The sequence below is a fragment of the Cyprinus carpio genome, chromosome B14 (genome assembly GCF_018340385.1).
Source record: "Cyprinus carpio isolate SPL01 chromosome B14, ASM1834038v1, whole genome shotgun sequence".
Lineage (NCBI taxonomy): Eukaryota > Metazoa > Chordata > Actinopteri > Cypriniformes > Cyprinidae > Cyprinus > Cyprinus carpio.
Genome location: NC_056610.1, coordinates 5,422,548 through 5,448,804, shown reverse-complemented (window position 1 = coordinate 5,448,804; position 26,257 = coordinate 5,422,548). Strand labels below are relative to the sequence as shown.

The window sequence follows — 26,257 nt, the reverse complement described above, 5'->3', positions numbered from 1 at the left end:
TATAGGTAAAAATTCCTATTGTCACATGTGATATTGATTGTTTTAGGAGACACTTTGACAAGTGGGCACTGGTTGCTGAGTATTGAAGGCGAGGTTGTGTGTGAGGGCATTCAGCCCAGTTTCCTGTCCGGCCTTGCCACTCTGAGTACCAGGAGGAAGCAGTGTGTACCTTGGAGTTCATTCAAAGGTAATGGTTGAATTCTAACAACTTCAGAACCAGCATTTTACTTATAGATAAGTTATATATGAACTTTCCTTTTAATAATATGTCATAAGTGTTATTTCTGTTGAGGCCTTTAACACAATGTTTCTAAACTTGAGAAGAGAATATATTTGTCTCCCTATTTAACACCAGCAAGCTATTGAGTTAAATCTGTTTTTTTAATTAGTGGACATCTTAAACTTTCTGGGAGGTCCTCAAACCGATCTTAATACATATTGTCTGTTTCATGACCCTTTAGGTGCTTTGTGGGCATTAATCCGGAGAGAGGATCCAAAGCAAAGGGAAACGTGCCATCGAAAAAAACAGGACAAATTATACAGAAGAAATAGGGCTGGGTGATATATCGCATGCGATTGTCATGCGAATTTCGTCAGTAAAGCCGGTTCCCTGATTAGCGGTAAATCGCCATCACCTGCTTGTAGATGGAGCAGCATTTAATAGACAGAGCTGTAGTTCACTGACAAGCTACACAATATCGCGTTCATTATCGAAGACGATTCATCTGTGATAATGAAAGCTATATTGCGCAACTTGTCAGTGATCTACGGCTCTGTCTATTAAATGCCGCTCCATTTGAAAGCAGGTGATGGCGATTTAGCGGTTATCAGGGAACCAGATTTACCGAGTAGATGCGCATGATCATATCGTTAGATATATCGCCCAGCCCTAAGAAGAAACGTGTGGCAGTCAGCCCACATGTTGCCACTCTTCTGTGCAAAATAATGGATTTCCAATGGAATTTCTGAAATGTAAGGATACACACACACCAAGATTGCGTCTTCCTTTTATTGTTCTCTATCTGTCTCTGACTGTACCTGTCATCCCTCCGTCTGTCTCTGACTGTACCTGTCATCCCTCCGGCTGTCACTGACTGTACGTCTAATCCCTCCGTCTGTCTCTGACTGTACCTCTCATCCCTCTGTCTGTCTCTTACTGTACCTCACATCCCTCTGTCTGTCACTGACTGTATCTGTCATCCCTCTGTCTGTCTGACTGTACCTGTCATCCCTCTGTCTGTCTCTGATTGTACCTGTCATCCCTCTGTCTGTCACTGACTGTACCTCTCATCCCTCTGTCTGTCACTGACTGTACCTCTCATCCCTGTCTGTCTCTGACTGTACCTCTCATCCCTCTGTCTGTCTCTGACTGTACCTCTCATCCCTCTGTCTGTCTCTGACTGTATCTGTCATCCCTCCATCTGTCACTGACTGTACCTCTAATCCCTCCATCTGTCACTGACTGTACCTATCATCCCTCTATGTCACTGACTGTACCTGTCATCCCTCTATCTGTCACTGACTGTACCTGTCATCCCTCTATCTGTCTCTGACTGTACCTGTCATCCCTCTGTCTGTCTCTGACTGTACCTGTCATCCCTCTATCTGTCTCTGACTGTACCTGTCATCCCTCTGTCTGTCTCTGACTGTACCTGTCATCCCTCTGTCTGTCTCTGACTGTACCTCTCATCCCTCTGTCTGTCTCTGACTGCATCTCTCATCTCTCTGTCTGTCACTGACTGTACCTCTCATCCCTCTATCTGTCTGACTGTACCTCTCATCCCTCTGTCTGTCTCTGACTGTATCTGTCATCCCTCCATCTGTCACTGACTGTACCTCTAATCCCTCCATCTGTTACTGACTGTACCTATCATCCCTCTATGTCACTGACTGTACCTGTCATCCCTCTATCTGTCACTGACTGTACCTGTCATCCCTCTATCTGTCTCTGACTGTACCTGTCATCCCTCTGTCTGTCTCTGACTGTACCTGTCATCCCTCTGTCTGTCTCTGACTGTACCTCTCATCCCTCTGTCTGTCTCTGACTGCATCTCTCAATCTCTCTGTCTGTCACTGACTGTACCTCTCATCCCTCTATCTGTCTGACTGTACCTCTCATCCCTCTATCTGTCTCTGACTGTACCTCTCATCCCTCTGTCTGTCTCTGAATGTACCTGTCATCCCTCTGCCTGTTTCTGACTGTACCTCTCATCCCTCTCTCTGTCTCTGACTGTACCTTTCATCCCTCTATCTGTCTCTGACTGTATCTGTCATCCCTCTATCTGTCTTTGACTGTATCTGTCCTCCCCCATCTGTTTCTGAAAGTATTATTATGTTTTGAAATATATCTAATGTATTGTCCTCTTTGTTCTTTTCAATATTTCTAGTCACACTTTGAATCCTGGGATGGAACGTCATCTGGAGCATAATTGTTCTTTGGTTGATTTTATGTGTTTTTGATGGAACGTTTGTATGACTTGTTTGGCCATGTTGGTCTATTTATTAAGTGATGAAAGCTATCTGAAAGCGTCTTTGTGGTTTTTAAAGTGTCAGTTCATCCAACAATGAAAATTCAGTCAATAATTACTCATGTCGTTCCACACCCGTAAGATCTTCGTTCATCTTCACAACACACATTAAGATATTTTTGATGAAATCCAATGGCTCAGTGAAGCCTGCATTTCTAGCAAGATCATTTATTTTTTCAATGCCCAGAAAGACACTAAAACATATTTAAAACAGTTCATGTGACTACAGTGGTTCAACCTAAATATTATAAAGCGACGAGAATACTTTTTGTGCGACAAAAAAACAACAAAAACAAAACAACTTTATTCAACAATATCTAGTGATGGGCGATCTCAAAACACTGCTTCATGAAGCTTTGAAGCTTTACGAATCTTTTGTTTCAAATCATTTGTTCGAAAGGTGTATCAAACTGCCAAAGTCACTTGAACTATTGAAATTTCAAAACACTTATGATGTAACGAAGCCTCGTTTATTGAAATAATGTGACTTTGGCAGTTTGATATGCACTCTGAACCACTGATTTGAACCAAAAGATTCATAAAGCTTCGAAGCTTAATGAAGGAGTGTATTAAAAAATATATTGGTGGTTTCGAGATATTGTTGAATAATCATTATTTAGTTTTTTGGCACACAAAAAGTATTCTCGTTGCTTCATTACACTAAGGTTGAACCATTGTAGTCACATAAACTGTTTTAAATATGTTTTTAGTACCTTTCTGGGCATTGAAAAAGGAAATTATCTTGCTAGCAATGATCAGGTTTTATATCAGGTTTTATAAAAAATATCTTAATGTGTGTTGTGAAGATGAACGAAGGTCTTAAGGGTGTGGAACGACATGAGGGTGAGTAATGACTGAATTTTCCCTTTTGGGTGAATGTTTTGGTTATAACGCAGTTTGCGTATTTATTTGTGTCAAGGTCCATGATGGCCAATATGTTTCAAGTAATTAAAAAAAAATTCATGCCAAAATTTAATGTCCATTTAAAAAAATAAATTAACTAATTTTAAAATAAATAAAAATGAGTTCAAAATAATACACTTTTTATGGCATTTTTTTTTTCATGTAAATTTGAAAGTGATTTTTTAGGGTGAGTAGTGGTTAGTTGAGGTTTGAGAAGGGAGATTAAGTGAGGAGACGAGCGGTGGTAAAAACGATTAACACCTGGATCTCGTTGCAGTGATTGGCGTGGGGAACCGGTATTTAAGCCGGCTGAGGACCGGCGAGAAGCAAGAGAGCTGGGGACTCGTGGGAGTGAGAAGCTGCGGAGCTACAAACGCAAAGATACGAAGACTACAGTAGTGCAAAGTAGAGAAATACTGTGAAGTGCATGCGCATGTGGCGCGATTGTTTATTTGTTTTCTTTTGTTGAATAAAGTATCCCACGAGCCTCAGCACGCCGACCCCGGTCTCCTTCCTCTTTACATGAACGAACTTTGTTACACTGGTGCCGAAACCCGGGAGGAAGGAGAACGATTCCGCCATGCAAACTCCGTAAGGACCATCGGGATCGCCATTTGCGGAGATCATAAAATCGCTTGCGGGCCTGCATCAGGAACACCACCAAGCCAAGGACCGCAAGCTGTTCCGGAGCTTGCTGGACCGGGAGGGTCAGACAAGGTCGGCCTCCCCCAGTGTCAGCCCCGCCCCTCACATGCCTCTCACGAAGATGGGGCCAACAGATGACCCAGAGGGAGAATCTGTGCCAGGACCTAGTGGGGCGGTCTCAGGGGAACCGAGCGGCCTGGCGAGGCTGAACCTTTCCAACCGTGATGACTTTCCCCTGGAATAGTCCCAGGATGAGACCCTCAAACATGCTTTAGAGCAGGTCCGTGCCATCGATGGGCAGGCTCTCGACCCTGACCGCACGCTCTCCCATCCGTATTTTGCCATTATTAAGAACCGGTTGTATCGAGTGACCCGCGACGCTCAGACAAAGGAAGATGCAACCCAATTGCTTTTCCAGATGGCGCATTGTAATCCTATGGCAGGGCATTTAGGAGTGACGGCGACACTAAATCGTCACTAAATCGTCATTGGACTTAACAAAGGGATATTGGCAGATCCCCTTATCTCCCATGTCCAAAGAAAAAACCTTCACCACTCCGTTTGGATTACACCAATTTGTGACGCTTCCTTTCAGCTTGCAGCCATTGCGACCTGCCCTAGGCCCAAGACCAAAAAGGAGGTGAGGCAGTTCCTGGGGCTGTCGGGATATTACAGGAGGTTTATTCCTCATTATTCGGACCTCACCAGCCCGCTGACTCACCTCACTAAAAAGGAGGTACCAGATACAGTCCAGTGGACAGAGCAGTGCCAACAGGCCTTTACCCGGGTTAAGGCTGCCCTGTGTGGCGGACTGCTCCTGCACTCTCCTAACTTTTCTCTCCCCTTTCTGTTGCAGACCAACGTGTCCATCAAAGCGTGAATCACCCGTTGGTATCTAGCTTTACAGCCGTTTACGTTCAAGGTGATTCACAGGCCGGGGGCGCAGATGGCTGTGGCCGACTTCCTCTCCAGGAATGGGGGGGGGCTGCAGGCCGGATGGCTCCCCGGCCTGAGTCGGGCGGTGGGGGTATATGGCGGGGGAGGCGTGGTTCAGCTAGGTCTGCAACGGGAGAGCAAGTGAGGAGACGAGCGGTGGTAAGTGGGGCAAGTGAAAAATGATTAACACCTGGATCTCGTTGCAGTGATTGGCATGGGGAACCGGTATTTAAGCCGGCTTGAGAGAGCTGGGGACTCGTGGGAGTGAGAAGCTGCGGAGCTACAAACGCAAACATACGAAGACTACAGTAGTGCGAAGTAGAGAAATACTGTGAAGTGCATGCGCATGTGAAGTGAAAGAAGTGAAAGCCAGTAGAACGTTCCACTGCAGCAGCAGCAGCCCTACACTTCCAGCATTCTGCAGTCCACTAGCTTCTAGCTGTTGCTATGACAAATATCAGCTGCTTTCTTAAAAAAAAAAAGCTAGAGCCGGCCATGCATATGCCTAACAATAAATATTCAATCAACGTGTCCATCAAAGCGTTTTTTAGCCAGCTGAAAAATGCCAGGCGCTCTTCTGAAAATGGCCAGCTGGTGGCGCTTGAGAAAGCTTTGGTGGCACAGCATTTTTCCAGCTGACGATTTTGGTTGCCATGATGTGGAATATCCAAGGCAGTGACGTTTTACTAGTATCTAATTTTGAAGAATATTACTGAATATAAAATGCAGTATTTTATAATGCAATATAACCAGTAGTAGCGTCTCCATTGTTGTTCAGTCATTGTACTAGTAGGGTAGTTGATCGGTGTAGTATTTGTCCCGACAGCACAAACCAACTTATACAATATTATGATGGCAGTGCATCAAAATTCAGTGTCATCAGTTTGCCAAAAAGAACACGGAACGTTTTATGCACCATGAACACATGGTAAGGAGCTGGGGCCGGTTGCACCAATTGTACGTAAGTTACAACTTAGCCTAGTTTTGACATAAATGGCCACTAAGTTACAACTTACACACTACTAAATATTTTTTCATTGCACCATTACACTTAGCTCAAGTGTAACTCTACGTATAAGCTAAATATTTACGGAAGTGTCTTGTCAAGAGTAATGGTTGGAATAAAATAGCAGACTGAGTGAACTGCATCAATATGTTCTTCTTTTACCCGACAACATTCAATCTGATATGATGATCTGATGATGATCTGATATGCTGCTGACATTTACACTCAACTACATATTAAGAGAGAGAGAGAACAATATGTGAATAAATGTACTTTGTTTCTTTTTTAACGCATCTTCAATACCCCATCTACAGCGTGCGCTTCAGCCCGTGTTGCGCTTGTCAGATGAAATAATAAATAAATGGCATTTCTTATGTTTTTTTTTTTCTTTCAGTATTTATTGATCCTTATTTATTTCAGTTACAGTTTCTGAATGTTATTTACAGTCATGGCCAAAAATATTGGCACCCTTGGTAAATATGATAAAAAAGGCTGCATTGTTAATCCTTTTGGTCTTTTATTTAAAAAATTCACAAAAATGTATCCTTTCATTGGATAATAAGAATTTAAAATGGGGGGAAATATCATTATGAAATAAATGTTTTTTCTCTAATACACATTGGCCACAATTAATGGCACCCTTTTATTCAATACTTTTTGAAACCTCCATCTGCCACTTTAACAGGTCTAAATTTTCTCCTATAATGCCTGATGAGGTTAGAGAACACCTGACAAGAGATCAGAGACCATTCTGATAACATGGCTGATAACTGAATATGCTTTAGTTTCTTTTTGAATGACCTAGGAGAATTTTTCTTGTAACCCTCCCAAACAACATGTGTTGATTTAGGTTCTGTTTGACAATTTTTTGCAATTCTCCAGCTGTGTCCCTTGGAGAGTCTTTAGCTACTCAAACTCTCCTTCTCACCGCACATTAGGACGATATAGACACACGTCCTCTTCCAGGCAGTTTTGTAACATTTTCTGTTGGTTGGAAATTCTTAATTATTGCCCTGATGGTGGAAATGGAAATTTTCACTGCTCTAGCTCTTTTCTTAAAGCCACTTCATCAATTTGTGAAGCTCAATTATCTGTTGCTGCACATCAGAACTATAGTCTTTGGTTTTTCTCATTGTGATGGATGATTAAGGGAATTTGGGCTTTGTTTTCCCTCCTGTTTATATTTCTGTGAAACAGGAAGCCAGAGCTGGATGATTTCATGTTTATAATCATGCTGGAGTGCTCAAATGTGTGAATATGAATGGGAATATACTTCAGAGATATTTTACTTAAATAAGAATTTATAGGAGTGCCAATAATTGTGACCAACGAGTATTTGAGAAAAACATTCATTTCATAATGATATTTCCCCTCCGTTTTAAATTCTTATTATCCAATGAAAGGATACATTTTTGAGAATTTTTTAAATAAAAGATCAAAAGGATTAACAATGCAGATTAATTTTCGCAGCGTTCTTTGATCATATTTACCAAGGGTGCCGATATTTTTGGCCACAACTGTATATTTAAAAATAGCTTACATATAGACTAATGTTATTAATGAATCGTTTTTAATTGAAATTTGTTTATGTTTTTACCGTTAGTATACATGAGGCAAAATAAGTTAGAATGAAGAATAAATTATATTTCATAGCATTTAAACAAGTTCTGCTTACATATTTGAAGGTTTCTATATGATGATTTAGGGTAAACGTCATATTATGCGACTACACATTACTTTACGGAGAGTTTACGAACTACTTACTACTGTATGTCCTGCCTTACGAACAACTGGTGCAACCAAATAATGTATAGACTTAGTTACAAACTAGCAAGTAGTTACTAAGCCTCTAGTGTGGACTTAACACTCTAATTTGAGTAAGAACTTACGAATGGCTGGTGCAACCCTACTCAGGTGTACAGAAAATACGAGCATTTTCATGAATTCGAACGTTTACGTCACAGCGTCTTTATGAACGATTAACACAAAAAGTCATTCTGCTCGTATTTCATGAATGAGACCCAAAGTGTAAATAATATATAGCTCAGTAAAATGTGGATTTGAACCCATGTCGATATGGTCAATTGACAATTCTGTAAGTCTGACTCTCTGCTGCCTACACTATTTATGCTGATGAATGAAATGTGTCTTTTTTAACCTTGTGTTAGGTTATTGGTAGGTGGAGCCAGTCTATGTGTGGAGCTAATGTGAATAGCACTTGCCAACAAGTGCGCTATTTGCATTTGATGTAAAGCCCCACAAATACAATAATGATTCAGTGAAAGTTTGGTCAAACTGAATCATTAAAAGACGCAGCCTAAATTATTCATTAGTGAATCAGAATACACTTGATTGTTTTTGTTAGGACAGGATGTGTGTAGTGCTTTTATCTCATCAAATTCAGACTGCAAATTTACATTCACAAATCAGGACAATATGAATTTTTTTGGTGCTAGAGATTCAACATCACAGCTTACACTGACAGAATCATGACAGCAACTGTACTCAAAAATGTACAATACTCCCCATCTCTAATTAACATTAGCATAAATAAAATGCATGGCATGGCTGGTCAAGGTCAAGGTCAACTATATTATCCACAGAGGGCAATTTGTTACACAGTGAGCAGTAAATCATACAATCAACAAATCAATCACCCACCACCACAACACACATACAAAAACAAAGACTTCCTTTAACAATATACATACAATTATTAGGAATTTAAAAGACCAATGGTGTCATGGCTGGATAGAGAGGCATACACAGGAAGAACGATTCAGAGATTCTTTATTTACACAAACTGAAGGAGAGCTTTAAACAGTAAGTTTTAAAACTGAAACATAACTTTAGCTCTTGAAACTGAAGTGTAACAGTCCTTATCGTAATCCTCTTCTGGAAGATCCAGCAAGACGGTGGGAGACACAGAGCCACGGAGATCCAGAGTCATGTGGAGAGGCATGAGGTAAGGTATGCAACCTTAAGACCAGTCAGTAAGATACTGAGGTGAGTGAACAGATATAGTGCTCAGGTAAGTGACATCAGGTATTCGTAATTAGTAATCTAGTGATTGTGAATGGGTGTAGATGGCTGGTGTGGCTGGTGAATCTGTGACAGTACCCCCTCCCCCATGTGTGTCTCCTGGCTCTCATGACCAATGGCGAGAACGACCCTAGGAGCGGGACGATCTGGGTGCGACTGGTGGAAGTTGGAGATGATTGACAGATCCAGAATATCATCTTTGTCCACCCATGATCTCTTCTAGGGACCGTACCCCTCCCAATCCACGATCCTGGCACCGGCCGCCCCTCCATCGGGATCTCTTGGACTCTGTAGATGGTATCGTTGGGGTCAACCCCGGGAGGAGGAAGTATCTTGTGCTCTGCAGAAGGAGGGAGAAGTGGATTAGTGAAAGGTTTCAGCAAAGACACATGGAAGGTGGGTGAGATGCGGTAGATGTCTGGTAGGTGGAGCTCATATGTGACCTCATTAATTTGCCTTGTGATAGGGAAAGGACCAACATAACGGGGGCTTCCTGCTGGGCAGCCGGAGATGAATATCTCGAGTGGAGAGCCAAACTCGGTCACCTGGTTGGTAAACAGGTGTGGGTGCTCGACGGGCACTGCACGTGCTGCCTGCTGGAGATGGACATGTGCTGAGTCTCATACCCTCTTGCTCTCACGGAACCAGAAGTCAACTGCGGGGAGTTCCGAGGCCTCTTGTGAACACTGTGGGTGAGAGAATGGGTTCCAGTTTATCTGGTGAAGGATCTGGTTGGTGAAGTCATGATAAAGCGTCTGCTTTGAGGTTCTTATGCCCAGGGCGGTAAGTTACTGTGAATCAGAAACGAGTAAAGAATAGGGCCCATCAGGCTTGTTGGGGATTGAGACGTTTAGCTTCACAGAGGTATTGGAGGTTCTTGTGATCAGTTACGACTTTGAAGGGATGTTGAGCCCCTTCCAACCAGTGCCACCACTCTTCCAGCATGAGTTTGATGGCCAGTAACTCGCAGTTCCCGATGTCGTAATTCTGCTTCGCAGGGTCATCTTCTTGGAGAAGTGTGCGCATGGATGGAGTACGGGTGGTTTACCCTTCCTTTGAGATAATACTGCACCTACTCCTAGAGTGGAAGCATCCACTTCCACCAAGAAATGATGGTTAGGATCTGGATGGGTTAGAGCTGGAGCGGTGCAGAAAGAGGATTTGAGCTGCAGAAATACCTGTGTGGCTTCAGGCATCCAGGAGAGGTTCTTGGGCTTCTGACGGAGGAGAGAGGTAAGTGGAGCCGACCGTTGACAATAATGGGATATGAAGCGCCGATAGAAGTTTGCAAATCCCAGGAATCTCTGCAGCTCTTTGACCATGAGTTGTGGCCATTTCCTTACTGCTTCCACCTTGTTCTGGTCCATTTGGACTCCCTCTGGTGTGATAATGTAGCCCAGGAACTGAATGGTGGTTAGATGGAACTCACACTTTTCCTGCTTGAGATAGAGGTGGTGCTCGCGGAGATGTTGGAGTACCTGGGAAACATGCTGTTGGTGTTCCTTGAGATTGGGTGAGTAAATGAGAATGCCGTTGATGTAGATGATTATGAATTGATTGAGCATATCATGGAAGATTTCATTCATGAAGTTTTGGAAGATGGATGGTGAGTTTGAAAGGCCATATGGCATTACCAGGTACTAGTAATGCCCAGATGGTGTTATGAATGCGGTTTTCCATTCGTCTCCTCTTCGAATGTGGACTAGAGCACTGCGCAGATCTAGTTTCAGATCCGGGCACCACAGTGCTCCTCCAACGAGGATGGCACCAGAGGGAGTGGATAGGAAAAATTGATGGTTTGGGAGTTGAGTGCTCGATAGTCGATACAAGGGGCGTAGGCCTCCATTCTTCTTCACCACAAAGAAGAAACTGGATGCTGCAGGAGAAGTGGAAGGACAGGTGAACCCCTGATGTAATGCCTACTTGATGTACTCTTCCATAGCAGCACGCTCCAGGATCGATAGGGGATAGACATGTCCCTTAGGTAATTCTGCCCCAGGCAGCCGTTTGATCGCACAATCCCATGGATGCGGTGGAAGATGTGTTGCTGCGACCTTGCTGCACACATCCTGGAACACCCTATTAGGCAACTGGAATGTGGACTGAGCTTTGTGAAGCTGGGCTCTCAACAGTGGTAGAGCAGAGCAATATGGAGAGCTTAGCTCGGCCTGGAAGAGGGAGATCTGCTAAACATGTCCTGAAACAGGATTCACTCCACCAAAGTATTTTCCCGGAGTTCCAGTAAATGTCAGGATTATGTTTAGCCAGCCAGGGATGCCCCAGGATGATATCTATGGTAGCCTCCTCCAGCACCAGGAACGAAATCCGTTCAGCATGGAAGTTTCCAATGTGAAGAGTGACTTCCGGGGTGCGAAGCCCTTGCTCAGCAGTTTTCCTTGAATATTGGAGATTTGGTAGATGGTGGAATTACGGTGTCAAGGGAGCTTGATTTCCTGAAGCTCCCGAATCCACTAAGACCTTGAGTGGAAAAGAGTGGTTCATATACATATCAATTTGAGGCATACTTGAAACATCAGGATGAATATGGACTGTACAGGAGAGCAAGAGGTGCTCCTGGGACCCACAGTACAGACAGAGCCCTCTGATGACTCGGCGAGCCCGTTCCATGGTTGATAGGTGATAACGGTTAGTTTAAATCGGCTTGGGTGCTCAGTGAAGTGGCAGTGTATGAGGAATCCTCGGTGTGACAAGCGGTTAGATGTTTCTTTGCAGAAAGCTCTCTAGACCCACAGTGTCTTCATAGATGGACATTGGCTGTTTGATTGAAGGGTTGAGACGACATCGGAATGCTGATAGAAGTGGAATCAGGTGTTCGTAATTAGTAATTTGGTGATAGTGAACGGGTGTAGGTGGCTGGTGTGGCTGATGTGGCTGGTGAATCTGTGACAGATGGCAGCTGGTATAAAATAATTTTTGAATCTAGCAGTCCTACATAAAGAGACATACAGTACTGTCATGTGATCTCAACATGACAGAACTTATGAAAGATGATTGGTACCTCTTCATAAATGTAGAATAAAACATTTGTAGAATTAATCTAGAAGTTTTTGTTTGTTTGTTTCTTGAAGACCGATATGTCTGGAGTCTCATCACACAAATTAATTGTATATTTCAAAAAGTGTCTTTTGTAAGACACTTAATTGAGGTCTGTTCCATGACACTAACTGAATAAATAAAAATGAAACAATCCCACATGCATATAAAAAAATGATGTGTAACTTTTAACTTCTATCATTGTTAGAGAAGCACCGAAATGAAAATTCTTGGCCGAAGCCGAACAAAATGAAACACTGAGTCGAATGCTCAATACCGAAAAGGTTTTTTTTTTTTTTTTTTTTTTTTTTGCATTTTTTCCCCATGTAGCTTATTTTGCCTTTTTTTTGGCATTTTTTTTATTAAATAGCCAAAGAGTGCTTTTTATTGTTTTGTCTTGCTTTTCAAATAAAATAATAATAATAATAAAAAAAACAATTACAAAAGAACAATTAAAAAATATTTACTTAACTCTGGAAATTTTTTAACATTCTAGCAGACATTATACCAACAAAGCACAATTTAACTTAAAATTAATAAGTTAGTAAAATAATATTTTTTTGGCCATTTTTGAGACTTGAATCAGGCATGTATTTTTTACTGTACAAATAAAGACAGCCTTGCTGAGCAGAAGAGAATTCTTTTAAAACATTAGAATATATTACATATCCCAGTTTGAACACTATTTGTATGTTATAATAAATGTATTAATAGAGCTGTTGTAGGGTAATTATTATTATCATTATTATTGTCTTTTTTATTTTATTTTACAGAACAACAGTGAAATTACAATACTATCATTTATGAATGTTAATGGAGTTGTTGCTTTTTCTCTGCTTTTATTTTGGCAGAAACCCACAGGAAGATCTCAGTGCTTCTTTTTGTTGACAACAGCATGCAGATTTATAAATGATTCTCATTACGAATTGTTCGGTACATATTATTTGGTCTTTTTCGCTTATTCGGTTTAAATAATTTTGGTAGCTGAACATTCTGTGCATCCCTAATCATTGTTGTAAAGTGTCATGTATTATTGCTATTGAATGATCATTAAGACTACAGTATATGTTGTCCTCACTGTGTGTGGAATTGAACTGCTGGTTTCGTCTGGCCAGAGGAGAACTGGCCCCCCAACTGAGCCTGGTTTCTCCCAAGGTTTTTTTCTCCATTCTGTCACTGATGGAGTTTTGGTTCCTTGCCGCTGTCGCCTCTGGCTTGCTTAGTTGGGGACACTTCATTTACAGCGATATCGTTGACTTGATTGCAAATTATTGCACAGATACTATTTAAACTGAACTGAGCTGCATGATGACATCACTGAATTCAATGATGAACTGCCTTTAACTGTCATTTTGCATTATTGACACACTGCTTTCCTAATTGATGTTGTTCAGTTGCTTTGACGCAATCTTTTTTGTTTAAAGCGCTATATAAATAAAGATGACTTGACTTGACTTGACTTGTGTACCATCACCATCAACAATGCTTTCATTGCCATCTGATAGGAATCCACTGCCAGAGTGCCATGTCGTACACTCCAGTGCTGTCAGTCTCTGCTTCAGATGCTGTTGGGTCGCTGTGTACTCAGCCAGTAAACGAGCAAACCGAGTCTATGGTATTTCAAGAGAAGCTTCCAGCCTCTCCACTTTCTCCTCAACCCATTCTTGTCAAATTCAACCTGTGTCCAACTCCTCCAGCAGACCCTCCTTTAGAAGGATCTCTCTTCCCCTCTCTTCCAGAGCTTTCTTAGCATCCAGATACTCCATTACAGCCTCCATCAGGTCATCCTTTGACAAACAGTAGAGGTCAGAATAGCCAGTGCTTCGGATGTTAGCTGTGTGTTGGTTGCCCATTTTGCTGCCTTTGATGTTGAGGATACTAATCTCACCAAAGCAGCTGCCGCCCGTCAGGTGTGCATACTGGGTCACCCCATCATCAGCCACAACAGCAAGGTGACCCTCTTTGATGATGTACATCTCTTTTCCTATGTCTCCCTTTCGGCAGACATAGTCTCTGGGACTGAAGACCTGTGGCTGCAGCTTGAGCACCAGTTCCACCAAAAGCCCAGCTTCACAGTCCTGGAAGATACAGACCTTCTTCAGTGTATCCAGGTGCATATTGATAGCAATCTCAGCCAGTAGTTTGTTGGGCAGATTCTTAAGGACATCCTGCTCATCAATTGCTTTCTTGTTGGTCCACAAGTAGTCGAACCATTTGATGACTCTGGCTTCAAGCTCTTTGCTGATTTTTCTGAACTGCATGTAGCGTTTGATGTCATCAACGTGAGCCTAGAACTCAGTCCGTTTGGCATTCATGTTTGATATCATGGCTCCTACATTACCAACAATGGTGGCTAAAATGAGAACGCCAACAAGGAAATCAAAAACAACAAAACGATACTCCTCATCCCGCACCGGAGCTGGCATTTCCCCAATGGTCGTCAAGGTGAGGGTTGACCAATAGAGGCAGTAGGCATATCCTCGAGTGAGTGCCCCAAACTCAGGATCAGAGATGTTTGGGTAGACCCACTGGTCAGATCCAAATCCCAGAGACTTAGAGATGGCAAAGTAGATGCAAGCATTCCAGTGAATAATGACTAGGATATAGAGCACCTAGCTGCAAATTCTGAATATGTTGAGGTAGCTTGTGTGGGTCTCAGTGCGGTCGAAGAACTCAAATAGACGTGAGAAGCACATCAGTCGATTGAAACACAGCTCTGGCACGTGAATGCTAAATGGCGATGTAGGCTAGATCAGTGGGTAGTATGGATAGCAGGTATAGCTTGAATTGCATTGTGTGAACATAGCTTTCTCTTAACTTGGTTAGGTCCTTCTCCAGAAGACCTTGCTCAAGGAAACCTATAGTGAAGAAAAACATTGTCAGATCTTCATGATTACTCATATTCACTGTACCAAAAATGCCTTATGAATTGTTAGAGGAAAGTGTCACAGCAACTCCAAAAACATGATAGATGCTGTAAGATTCTGACCTGTTCTCAGTCTCACACAGGTGTCCAGTATATAAATGACTTCAGAGAGATTATCCAAAACCAGCCACAGAATGAAGTTCCTGGTTTGAAGATCATCAAAGCACGCCCTGTGTTTGGGATATAATTAATAATGAAACACCATCAGCTTTAGTCAGGACTAACCCTTTCACACATGACACAAAAACACTTTTTTACATGAATCATCATCAAAATAAGAACATAGATCACACACACTTGCTCTTGAGGTCTAATTATACCGCTTGGATTTAATGGAAGAACAGCTACTACAAATACCTTCCTCACAAACCCTACATGCAGCATTCAGAATCCAAAATGAGTAGGTCTATTCTTTCCTCCTCTTAAAGTATTCAGATTATTTTACTGTATAATTTACTGGCTAGTTTTACTCTGGAATCACTGGATTCATTTAAGAATCTTAGCTCAGAATTGCTTTTGATGTTCAGTACTTCAGCTTTAAATTTTCCAAAAACAGACATTTAGTTTGTTTTACCTAGCCACCACAAAGCACCAGTTGTACAATACAGCTGTGGCAATTACAAACAGCCAGCGGTAGTACAGGTCATCAGCATGTGCCAATATGAAAACATCAGCCTTTTCCTGGCAACCAGATGCATTTCAACATTGTATGTGGTTGCATGTGTGTTAGACTAGGCAATAGAGATTTTATACAACTTGGCACTGTTGCTTCCATCATGATCGGGTCTACTGATGCTTGTCCGACTGGGAGCAATTCGGAGTTCAGATCCTCTGAAGCGCTCTAAGAAAGAATCTGGCCTTTCTTCTTCCTGAAGGCTTTTATGGGCCCATTCTCTAAGAGTGACCACCATACTCACCAGCCTTGGAAACAAAGGGAACTAATTAATCAGTGTGGAAATACCAATCTTGAGCAATCACATTCTTCTAGAATTGTATTTCAAGAGTTTATTTTCTCACCCAGTCTTAACAGTAATAATGGTAAACGATCCAGAGACTTGATACTTGACACTTGTAAGTTCTGATGAGTTCCTTTAACCACATTGCTACCAAGGCACAGCTATCTAATGTCTTGATCTTCGGTCAAACCATTTCTGGAGCAGAATCTCCCAGTGTTACACCTAATAACCTTCTTCAAGTTCCCCGTCTACAGATATGGTGAACTTTGAAAGGTAATTATCTTTCCCAAATAATCTCAAAATAAGTGCTTTGTCCTTTTGTTATGGGGTGTTCTGTATTGTTCAGAAATTGCTTGTTTCATTTGGCTCAAAAATTCTAAACTTGACCAGTGTTTCTTTTTTTGTGCCATATAGATTTTCTTTGTTTAACTTTAAGCTGATGATGATAAAAAGACAGAGGAATTAATTGAAAACAACTATACCCACATTCCTTCTTTAATGATTTACACATACTGTTCATCCAGTCTACAAAGTGCCAATAGCATCATCATGCTCTATGGATAAGTATTGTGTTATATACACCAAAGGTGCTCTTTACACAGAACACATTTTTGTGTTATAAAATGCAGTATTCTGCACAGATAGCCTTGTGGACAGCATGCCGATATACCGTGCTGTTGTGCTATGGGCGTCCTGAGTTTGAATCCATACCTGTCAACACTCCTGTTTTCCCCAGGAGTCTCCCGTATTTCACACCCATCTCCCACACCCCTCACGTTTTGTTATTTCTCTCTCGAAACTCCCCTAACTTGCGTGGCACAAATCTCGTAATATATGAATGATCACATCAATATATTATCTCAAGGTTGTCCAGTTGCCAGATTTTGTGTGAAATGCATCCTACTCGCACAATCGATACATCATTAAAATTTTAACCCATTTGTGACCTCAACCTGGCATCCTAAAACCCAGTTGCGCTGTTGATCTCTGTGCAGGTAGCAGATGTGGGAATCAAGCGAAATGGGAGGATTCACGAGTTCACACTTACATATAATTAGCTGAAGTATGTAATGCATATTTGGCGTGCTGTCCGTGGAAGGGCTCCGAGCTCGGGAATGGCCCGAACCTAGAGTACCCCCCCCTACATAAGTGTAAAATGAAGGGGTGGAGGAGATGGGGTGGAGGGGGGATGCTGATAAACAGTCAATGGATAGGGGTAAGTCAGCTGTATTTATACCCTAGTGTTGATTATCTTAAGTGAGCTCCATCTGTGCTAATTAGGCTAAGTATCTGACGTGCTCCTCCCGAACCTTGTTAATAAAACATCATTTCACGAGTTCACACTTACATATAATTAGCTGAAGTATATAATGCATATTTGGCGTGCTGTCCGGGGAAGGGCTCCGAGCTCGGGAACGGCCCGAACCTAGAGTACCCCCACAAAAAGGCAATAGCAAAAGGACAGCCGCCAGACTAAGGACCCCCCCACAATAGCATTGAGATCTGGCGGGGGCTGATATTTGGAAAGTCAGCTGGTTGGCAGGCCGGAAGAGCCTACGTATTCCGGTGGGAATGACTTGTACATTTGGAAAGGTAGGCCCTACCGGCTGCTGGTATTGAACTACGTGATTTGTGGCGCCCGGTCGGGAGGGCTCGAGCCGTTGCTCAACCGGAGCACCTCACTGCATTGGAACGGATGAGCCCTACCGGCCGAAGAAGGAGGAGCAGCGTGATTGAATAGCCCGACCAGATGGGCCCGAGTTGCCTCGACTGGAATAGGTCACAGTGTTGGCGTACAGGCCCTACTGGCTGATGAGCCCCTGCTAATCAGTGGGCAACCAGGGCAGATAACTGACCGAGAGGGCCCATGAAGCCTCCGACTGGAGATCAAGACTCAGGACGACGGACGTGTAGGTCCTCTCAGTTGAGCAGATAAACAGGCTTTGGGCCGACGGCAAAGAGGACTCTAGCGACATCCGACGGGAGATCAATACTCACGGCATCAGATGGATAAGACCTGTTTGTGGGCAGCAAGTAAAGAAACCCAACCGGGAGCACTCTCGCCGACATCTGACACGAGCACAATGTTCAACGGCATCAGACGGGTAAGCCTCACCGGCCAGGGAGCGGGAAAAGGAAAACCCGACTGCGCGGGCTCTCGCGGCATCCGATGGGAGATCAGGGCATCGAACGGGTAAGCCTCACCAGGCGGGGGGAAAAGATTTGGACAGCGTTTGGCAGGAGGTCAAGACTATTAACGTCGTACGGCTAAGCATCGCCACCCGTCAAACAGGAACGAAAAGTTAGGTAGCCGTGAGACTCTCGCCGACGTCCGATGGGAGCTCAATACTCAAGGCATCGAACGGGTAAGCCTCGTCGACCGTAGAAAGGAAAAGGTAAGGTTGTCTAGCCGGGAGGCTCTTGCCGACATCCGATGGGAGCTCAATACTCAAGGCATCGAATGGATAAGCCTCTCCGGACGCAAGATGGAAAGGTAAAGTTGTGTTGCCAGGAGACTCTCGCCTGCGTCCGATGGGAGCTCAATACTCAAGGCATCGAACGGGTAAGCCTCGCTGACCGAAGGAGGAAAAGGTAAGGGTGTGTGGCCGGGAGGCTCTCGCCGATGTCCGATTGGAGCTCAATACTCACAGCATCGGACGGGTAAGCCTATGTTGACCATAGGATGAAAAAAGTAGTCTAGCCGGGAGACTCTCGCCGACATCCGACAGGAGCTCAATACTCGCAGCACCGAACGGGTAAGCCTCGCCGACCGTAGAAAGGAAAAGTAATGTTGTCTAGGCAGGAGGCTCTCGCCGACGTCTGGTGGGAGGTAAATACTCGCGACATCAAACGGGTAAGCCTCTCCGAACATAAGATGGAAAGGTAAAGTTGACTGGCCAGTATTTGGCCAGACAGTGAAGCTTTTATTAATTTATTTATTTTATTTATTTATTTATTTATTTATTTTAAAATAAGGGAGTGTAGCCGGGAGGCTCTTGACGGCATCTAGTGGGAGCTCAATACTCACGACACGGACTGGTCAGGTTCGCCGGTAGTCGGATGGAAAGGCCAAGATCGCTTGACCAGGAGGGCTCTTGCAGCATTCGACGGAAGTTTAATACTTACTGCGCAGACGACTAAGCAACACCGATAGTTGAAAGAAAAACATTCGCTCAACCGGGAGAGCTCTTGCAGCACCTGCCAGGGAGTTCAATACTAAGAACAATTTGGGTTGTCTAAATGGGTAGATGCTATGAGGATTACTTTGTGTAACTGTTTAAAAATCCGATGAGCTGCTTCCGATAACGTGTCAGAAAATCTTGGTGCGGTCTTTGCATTCGAAAGTTAAGTGTACAAAAAATTAAATAATAGAATTTCCTGTGCCAGTGTACCCAAAATAAGTGTTATGAATCTGGATGCATAGGCATAACTCTGAAATCTGAGGTGATGTCGACTTTTGCCAGCCAAGTGCTAAGACCCATGACATATATAAGGTTTTTTCTTTTTTTTCTTCCTCTCCCAGAATTTCAGAAATCATCAAGAGTAATCGAGGTGATTGTGTTTCAAAATAGCAAGTTATACGGAGCTGACGGATCGATTAGGAGTTTCTTACCCCAGAATTTTCCAAGTAGCCACTCCATTGGCTAATGCAAAACTGAGAAGGCGGGGCATCGAAAGGGCTGATCGTTAGCCTTAAGCCAAAAATATCACGGTTTTACAGTTTTTTTTTTTTTTTTTTATTAAATAATATATATAAATGACTGGGTAAGTCAGTTGGTTTGTTTCTTTGATATGTTTCCTAAAAAGGAGAAGGAAAAATAAATAAATGAAGACTGACATATTTATTTAACCTAAATATGTAATTACAGTTAATTTTTGTTATATAATTCATGTACATATCATTTCATATCATTTAGTTATATATCAATAATCATATGCATAATCTGATTTAATAAGCAAAACCAGAATGTTCTCCCAAGCTTTGTGAAATTATACCACGTAAACTTTTTATTAGACAGTCAGCTCCCCTCAACACGTTCATATAAACCCCCAAATCAGTATTGGGGATTTTCCTCCAATGGTTTGTGCATCATGAACAGTGAGTGATCTGCCTGCTGCGGTAAGTCAAAAAAGTTTTTTTTGTTTTTTTTATTTTTTACATCAAGAGGGCTCGGATGAAAAAATGGCAACTTTTGATGTCCACCTTCAAGGATTTATGATTGCCGTAGCACCTCTGTTGTAAAGAATTGTTTAAAAATTCAAGATTAAGTGTACATTTGAATTAAATGTTTAGCCAAATGAGGATTAAATTGCACAGTCACATGGAGAAACAATCATTGGAAAGTTGGTGCCCTTTGAAGGCTTTTGACAATGCATGTACATTATGTTGTTTAAAGTACGTTAAGTTTGTTCAATAGAACGGTATCGTTAATTGCTTTTCATACCTCATTTAAACCGATCACCGAGGCCTCATTGCTATTATATATGTATTTCAGGTAATTTTAAAGGCTATTGTTTGATAAGGGCCAGGGTTTTTTTATTTTTTTTTTCTCCCCTCTTCTCTGTAGAAGTGCACTGCAGTGGCAGTGGAGAAAATAGGGAAAAGCTCCTGTGGGAGTGGAGAGATATAGATAGAGGCTCCTGCGGGAGCAGACACTGCAGCGGCAGTGGAGAAATATAGATAGAGGCTCCTGAGGGAGCGGACACTGCAGGGGCAGTGGAGAAAATAGGGAAAAGCTCCTGTGGGAGTGGAGAGATATAGATAGAGGCTCCTGCGGGAGCAGACACTGCAGTGGCAGTGGAGAAATATAGATAGAGGCTCCTGCGGACACTGCAGCGGCAGTGGAGAAATATAGATAGAGGCTCCTGCGGGAGCGAGAACTGCAGGTTTTTTTTTTTTTTTTTTTTTTTTTTTTTTTAAACGTGCAACTTTAAGGTTATTAGGTTTAAAACACGTGCATTTCCTCTTAATAACGCGAAGAAAAAAGTATTGAAAAACTAGCCGATGCGCACGTTGGCTAGACTTGGAGAGACGTGCCTAATACTCACGTCACATGTGAATTAGGTTGTACTTGTTGATTGTTTCTTAGTGGTAAACCTTATTTTTAGCTGTACAAAACAGTTGGTTTTGCTGCTTGATATTGACAATTGATGTGTCCTATCATTATTTTAATCTGTTATCTTAATAAAGAACACTAGTTTGTACTGCAAACAGTTTTGCTGTTTACTGCACGTTGTTATTCTCCTCGTTATTTACCTATAGCGGCTAATGAAATGAAAGTCTCACCAATAGGCTCACTTCCGCGTTGAGGAAAAAGGTGGATAATCGATAGTCGTTTAGGTACATAGCTGAAGTAATTTTCTCGCAAATCAGTCTTTCATCCGTTTATCTGAGTGAAGTGTAATTTAAAATACAGGAAATACTCGCGAAATTAAGAAAATCTTAGAAATGTATTTGTATTCTACAACGTTTGTGACGTGGCTGAAAATAATATCAAGATCCTTGTGTCACAACGTCTTTAACAACTTTCAGCAACCAATGACACCTTTTAGCGACTTACCTAAAAATGTATTTGCGACACAGCCTGTGCCGCTAGCGCGAGAGCTTGAGGCCCGGCTGCATGATGACGCTGCGGCCGGATGAGCCACGGTAAAAGGTTGAGTCGAAGCGGGAAGCCAGTGAGGAATTAATCGCCTTTTTCCTCGGGATTACATGCGGTCCACTTCACGATTGGAGGAATTGTAGGCACAGTCTAAAGATAAAAGGACGCCGGGGAAAAATTGGACGTGACGCCGGTAGATGCGAGGTTAAGCCTCGGCGTCGTGGGGAGCATGTGCTGGTCGAGCAGAGCGGCGGCCGCAATAGAGCACGGAGCTTACGGCGGTGTCTGGCGGAGAAGGCGCGATCCTGGACCCGGTATTGGCCAGAGAACTGAAAAATCCCCAATATAGACCTCGTCTTCTAAATGAGAGAAGCTGAGTCTGCCATATAATGGCAAAAGGTGCAAACCGAATGCTGATAAGATCCGTCAATGGATAGGGGAAAGTCAGCTGTATTTATACCCTAGTGTTGATTATCTTAAGTGAGCTCCACCTGTGCTAATTAGGCTAAGTATCTGACGTGCTCCTCCCGAACCTTGTTAATAAAACATCATGAAGACTCGGGTCAAAGATTATGAGGTCAAAACACTTTCAAATGTTCAAAACATTAAACATGCACTGGTAAATTTTTCACAATAAGGTATATCACATCCATTTAAAAAAAAAAGATAGGGTGTTTTTAAATTACATATTCTATGATATAAATGTTATACAGTATAAAAAGATATTAAAAAGATATTGACTTTATATTATATGTTCTGTCCACTTAAAGGGATACTCCACCTCAAAATGAAAATTTTGTCATTAATCACTATGTCGTTCCAAAGCCGTAAAAGTTTCGTTCATCATTCGGTGATTCGGAGAGACAGAGGAGTGAAATTGTTGAATAAAGTTGTTATTTTGTTTTCTTCGTGTATAAAAAATATTGTTGTCGCTTCATAATGTTACGGTTGAACCACTGATGGCAGATGGACTATTCTGACGATGCATTTCATACTTCCCTGGACCTTGACAGTGTATTTTACTTGGTAGTCTATGGGACAATCACAAGCCTCCCGGTTTTCATCTAAAATATCTTAAATAGTGTTCCGAAGACGAACAAAGCTTTTGCGGGTTTGGAACGACATGGGAGTAAGTGATTAATGACAAAACTTTAATTTGGGGTTGGAGTATCCCTTTAAAGTACAACACTACAAAATACTACAAAGATTGTGTTTTTCAACTGTAAAATTCACAATTTTTTTATTCAAGTTCGAAAGCAGGCCATACTTGAATAAATCCAAATGAGCTAAAGAAACTGTCTGTAAATGCCGCTCACCTTGACAGCACCCCTCTGCCATGGAAGGAGTTCTGTGAGTTCAGTCCACACAGTTCGAGGGTGGCCACTCGCTGTAGAGTAATTCTGATGAAGTGTCATCACATATGGACTGACCACTGCATTGGCAAAAGAGTCAAATTGGGGAGTTTTACAGACTGACAGACTGTATCTGACCATTAGACAACTGATGGTAATTGTTGAGTTAAAAAATAGCTGTAACCGCGATCTTACCAGCTGAGAGTGCTATCAGCACGCTCTGACTCATCTTCAACAGACATCTTCACAGACAGTCTGTGAGCTGATAAATACATGCTCTCCACCAACATTTGGCTGGTCATGCTGTAAAAGAGTTTGTCTTGGAATAAGTCCTGTCTCCATTCAACAACTACATGCTCTAAATCACAATAATTTCCTCCATCCAGCTGCATTTGAATGCAAGAATATGTCCTTAATTTTGTTCAAATTTGTTTTTTCTTTGCTTCAAATCTACATTTAATTTTATTAAAACAGTAAAACAGTAACATTGTGAAATATTATTGAAGTTAAAAAAGAACTATTTTCTTTAAGTAATATATTTTAAAATGTACCTTATTCCTGTGATGCCAATGCTGCTTTCTGGTGTACAAGTTCAAGCAGATATTTGATTGGCACACTTTGCTTGTATGATCATATAATAGATTTGATTAAAATTAAAATACAGTAATACTGCAATGCAAAAATACTACACTATTTTTCGTGGAAACTGTGATACATTTTAAAAAAGATTGTTTGATTAATGGAAAGTTCAAATAACAGCATTTATTTGAAATAGAAATGTTTTGTAACATAAATGTCTTTACTTTTGATCAATTTAATAAATAATATTTCATTCTAATTCCACACAATTGACTGGCAGTATACTGTATACATTTAATCACTATATGTAAGTTGACTGGCCTTGATAGTTTAAGATTTGGCCAATTGTCCTTTTGTGACAGTGGCCCCCCAATGTCTATGGAGACTATTGCGCTTCATCTGGCAGTAAGTAGGAAAAAAAAATCCTTAAATTTCCATGCACACATAGCAGCAATTCCTGAGAATTTGCTTGGCTGCAGTTTAATTGAAAATTGTTAAAACTGTAAAGTTATGGGCAAGGCTCTCAAGGATTTAAAAGTATTGTGATTATAATTTGACCAGAAGTGACCTTAGAATCCAGATCATTATGTCTGTGTTTCAAGCCATTGCTTTAGCACTGATCATCAATGGATCTGACTGGTAATATCTCAAAATATTATGTAGATGATTAATTACCTGCTTGTTTGATGGATTTGTGTTTATTCCAGAAAAATCTGTGAAGGGCTGTGGTGTGATTGAAATGAGGCTGAGACGGGAGATGAGTGTCTGGAGGCAAAAGTGGGATGAGAGACACATTACCATACAACACTTCAGACATCACACACCTCCTTACCGCTCACTCATCTCTCCCAGCAGCTTCAACATCAATCTCTGTCTTTTTCTCTGTCCTCTGTTTCTCCAGTGTGTTTGCATGTCCAGTGCAGTTGTGTGATTGAAAGCTCCTCCTGTGGTTTTCTGAGAGGGCGAGTGCTCAGGCTTTTGTTATTCCAGCAGATGCTTGTGTGTTTGAAGTGCTCTGATTGCAGTGCTGTGTTTTTGATGCTCATGCTTTGCTCTGGTCAGCACTTTGATTACACATACAAGGACTGTTTGCTGCTGTATCCTCAACCATGTCGTCAGTGGTAAATAAAACAGTGTTTTTACTGTCTGATTGATTTATCACACTAGAAATGATGACAGAAATATTGTCGTAAATCGAATACTTTGCTCATATGCATGTATATAACAGTACGTTTAAAGGCCCAGTTTAAAATGTGCCTTTCAAACTGAATGACAATTATTCTATACATTATAAAATGATTTTATTGAAAATGCATTTATAGAAGAGTACTTATAATGTGTGAAATTACAAAGTTTTGAATAATGTAAAGGCAGTGAGGTGGTGAGTTTGGGATGAAAGGTTACCCAGTATCACCCAGTAAGGTCAAATCTTGTATAGCCATATAGGAGGATCTTCACTACCAGTCAAGTTTTTTCTTTCTCTTTTTTTTTTCCTTTAGGATTCTCTCGTTACCAAGTCTGCATTTATTTGATCAAAAACACACAGTTTGTAATATTTCACAGTAATTCTGAATTATTATTTTTATTATTTAAAAGAACTTTCTATAGTAATATATTTTTCCTGTGTATGTATTTTTTAGGTGGTGCTGCTTCATATTTGTGAAAACCGATACACTACCATTCAAAAATTAATACTTTTTGTTCAGCAATAAAGATGCATTCAATGGATCAAAATTGACATACAGTCAATTACAAAAGACTTATATTTTAGAAGTTACAAAATACTTCTATTTCAAATAAATTATGTTCTTTTGAACTTTCTATTTGTCAAAGAATCCTGAAAAAAATAGTTTCAACAAAAATATGAATGCTGTTTTCTTTTAACACAAAAGGATTCTTGAATGGCAAACCAGATATTAGAATGATTTCTGAAGGATAATGTGACACTGAAGACTGGAGTAATGATGCTGAAAATTCAGCTTTGACATTACAACATTTTAATATATTACACTAAAAACAGTTCTTTTAAATTGTAATATTTAAAATACAATATGTAAAACTTTAGATTTGGGAACACATATTCACTATTAAGAGCTCCCTTTCGAAAGGGAACTCACACTACATTTGAGCTAGACACTTTAGGGTAATGCCTCCAGCATGACCGGTGCCTGCAGAACATGTTAAAACACAACAATATCACTGGCCAACGACAGTCCATGAAATCACTACCAGTGCAACCGTGAATATAAAAGGGTGTCTCCATTGAGAGAGACAGTGGTGAAGGAGCTGCAGACATTCCATGCCGGTCCAAATCCAAACCCTCTGAGGGCCTGAGGACTGGGGACAGAGACAGAAGGTGAGTGTCACCACTCAAGCTCCTCCTTCACAGAGAAGTATGTTTCAGAAGAGACACAATGCGAAAAGGGAGAAGAAAGATCTGAGGGTAGTGATTGAGGATTAGTAAGCTAAGCAGTCTAGAACTGTGGAGGAGGAACAACATCTTCCATGCTCCTCTACCTCCAAGATCAATGATGTTAATGGCAAAACTATATAGAAAACATCTGCCAACTGATGGTTCAGCACAGGACCTGAATGTACAGATAATTCTTTAAAGTTGGAAGCTATTTTTTTTTTTTTGCCCTAGTTTGTTTGGTGCATCCTCAGGTTGTGTGCAGAGTCAAACTCTCCCTTATGCAGGTTTTTGAAATTGAGTCCTCTGTTCCCCAA

At 41.5% G+C, this 26,257-nt stretch overlaps 1 pseudogene; it reads right to left on the bottom strand.

Moving 5' to 3' along the window:
* Window positions 1-13,506: 13,506 nt before the first annotated feature.
* LOC109082146 lies at window positions 13,507-15,951 on the bottom strand (annotated as a pseudogene).
* Between the last annotated feature and the right edge of the window lie 10,306 nt (window positions 15,952-26,257).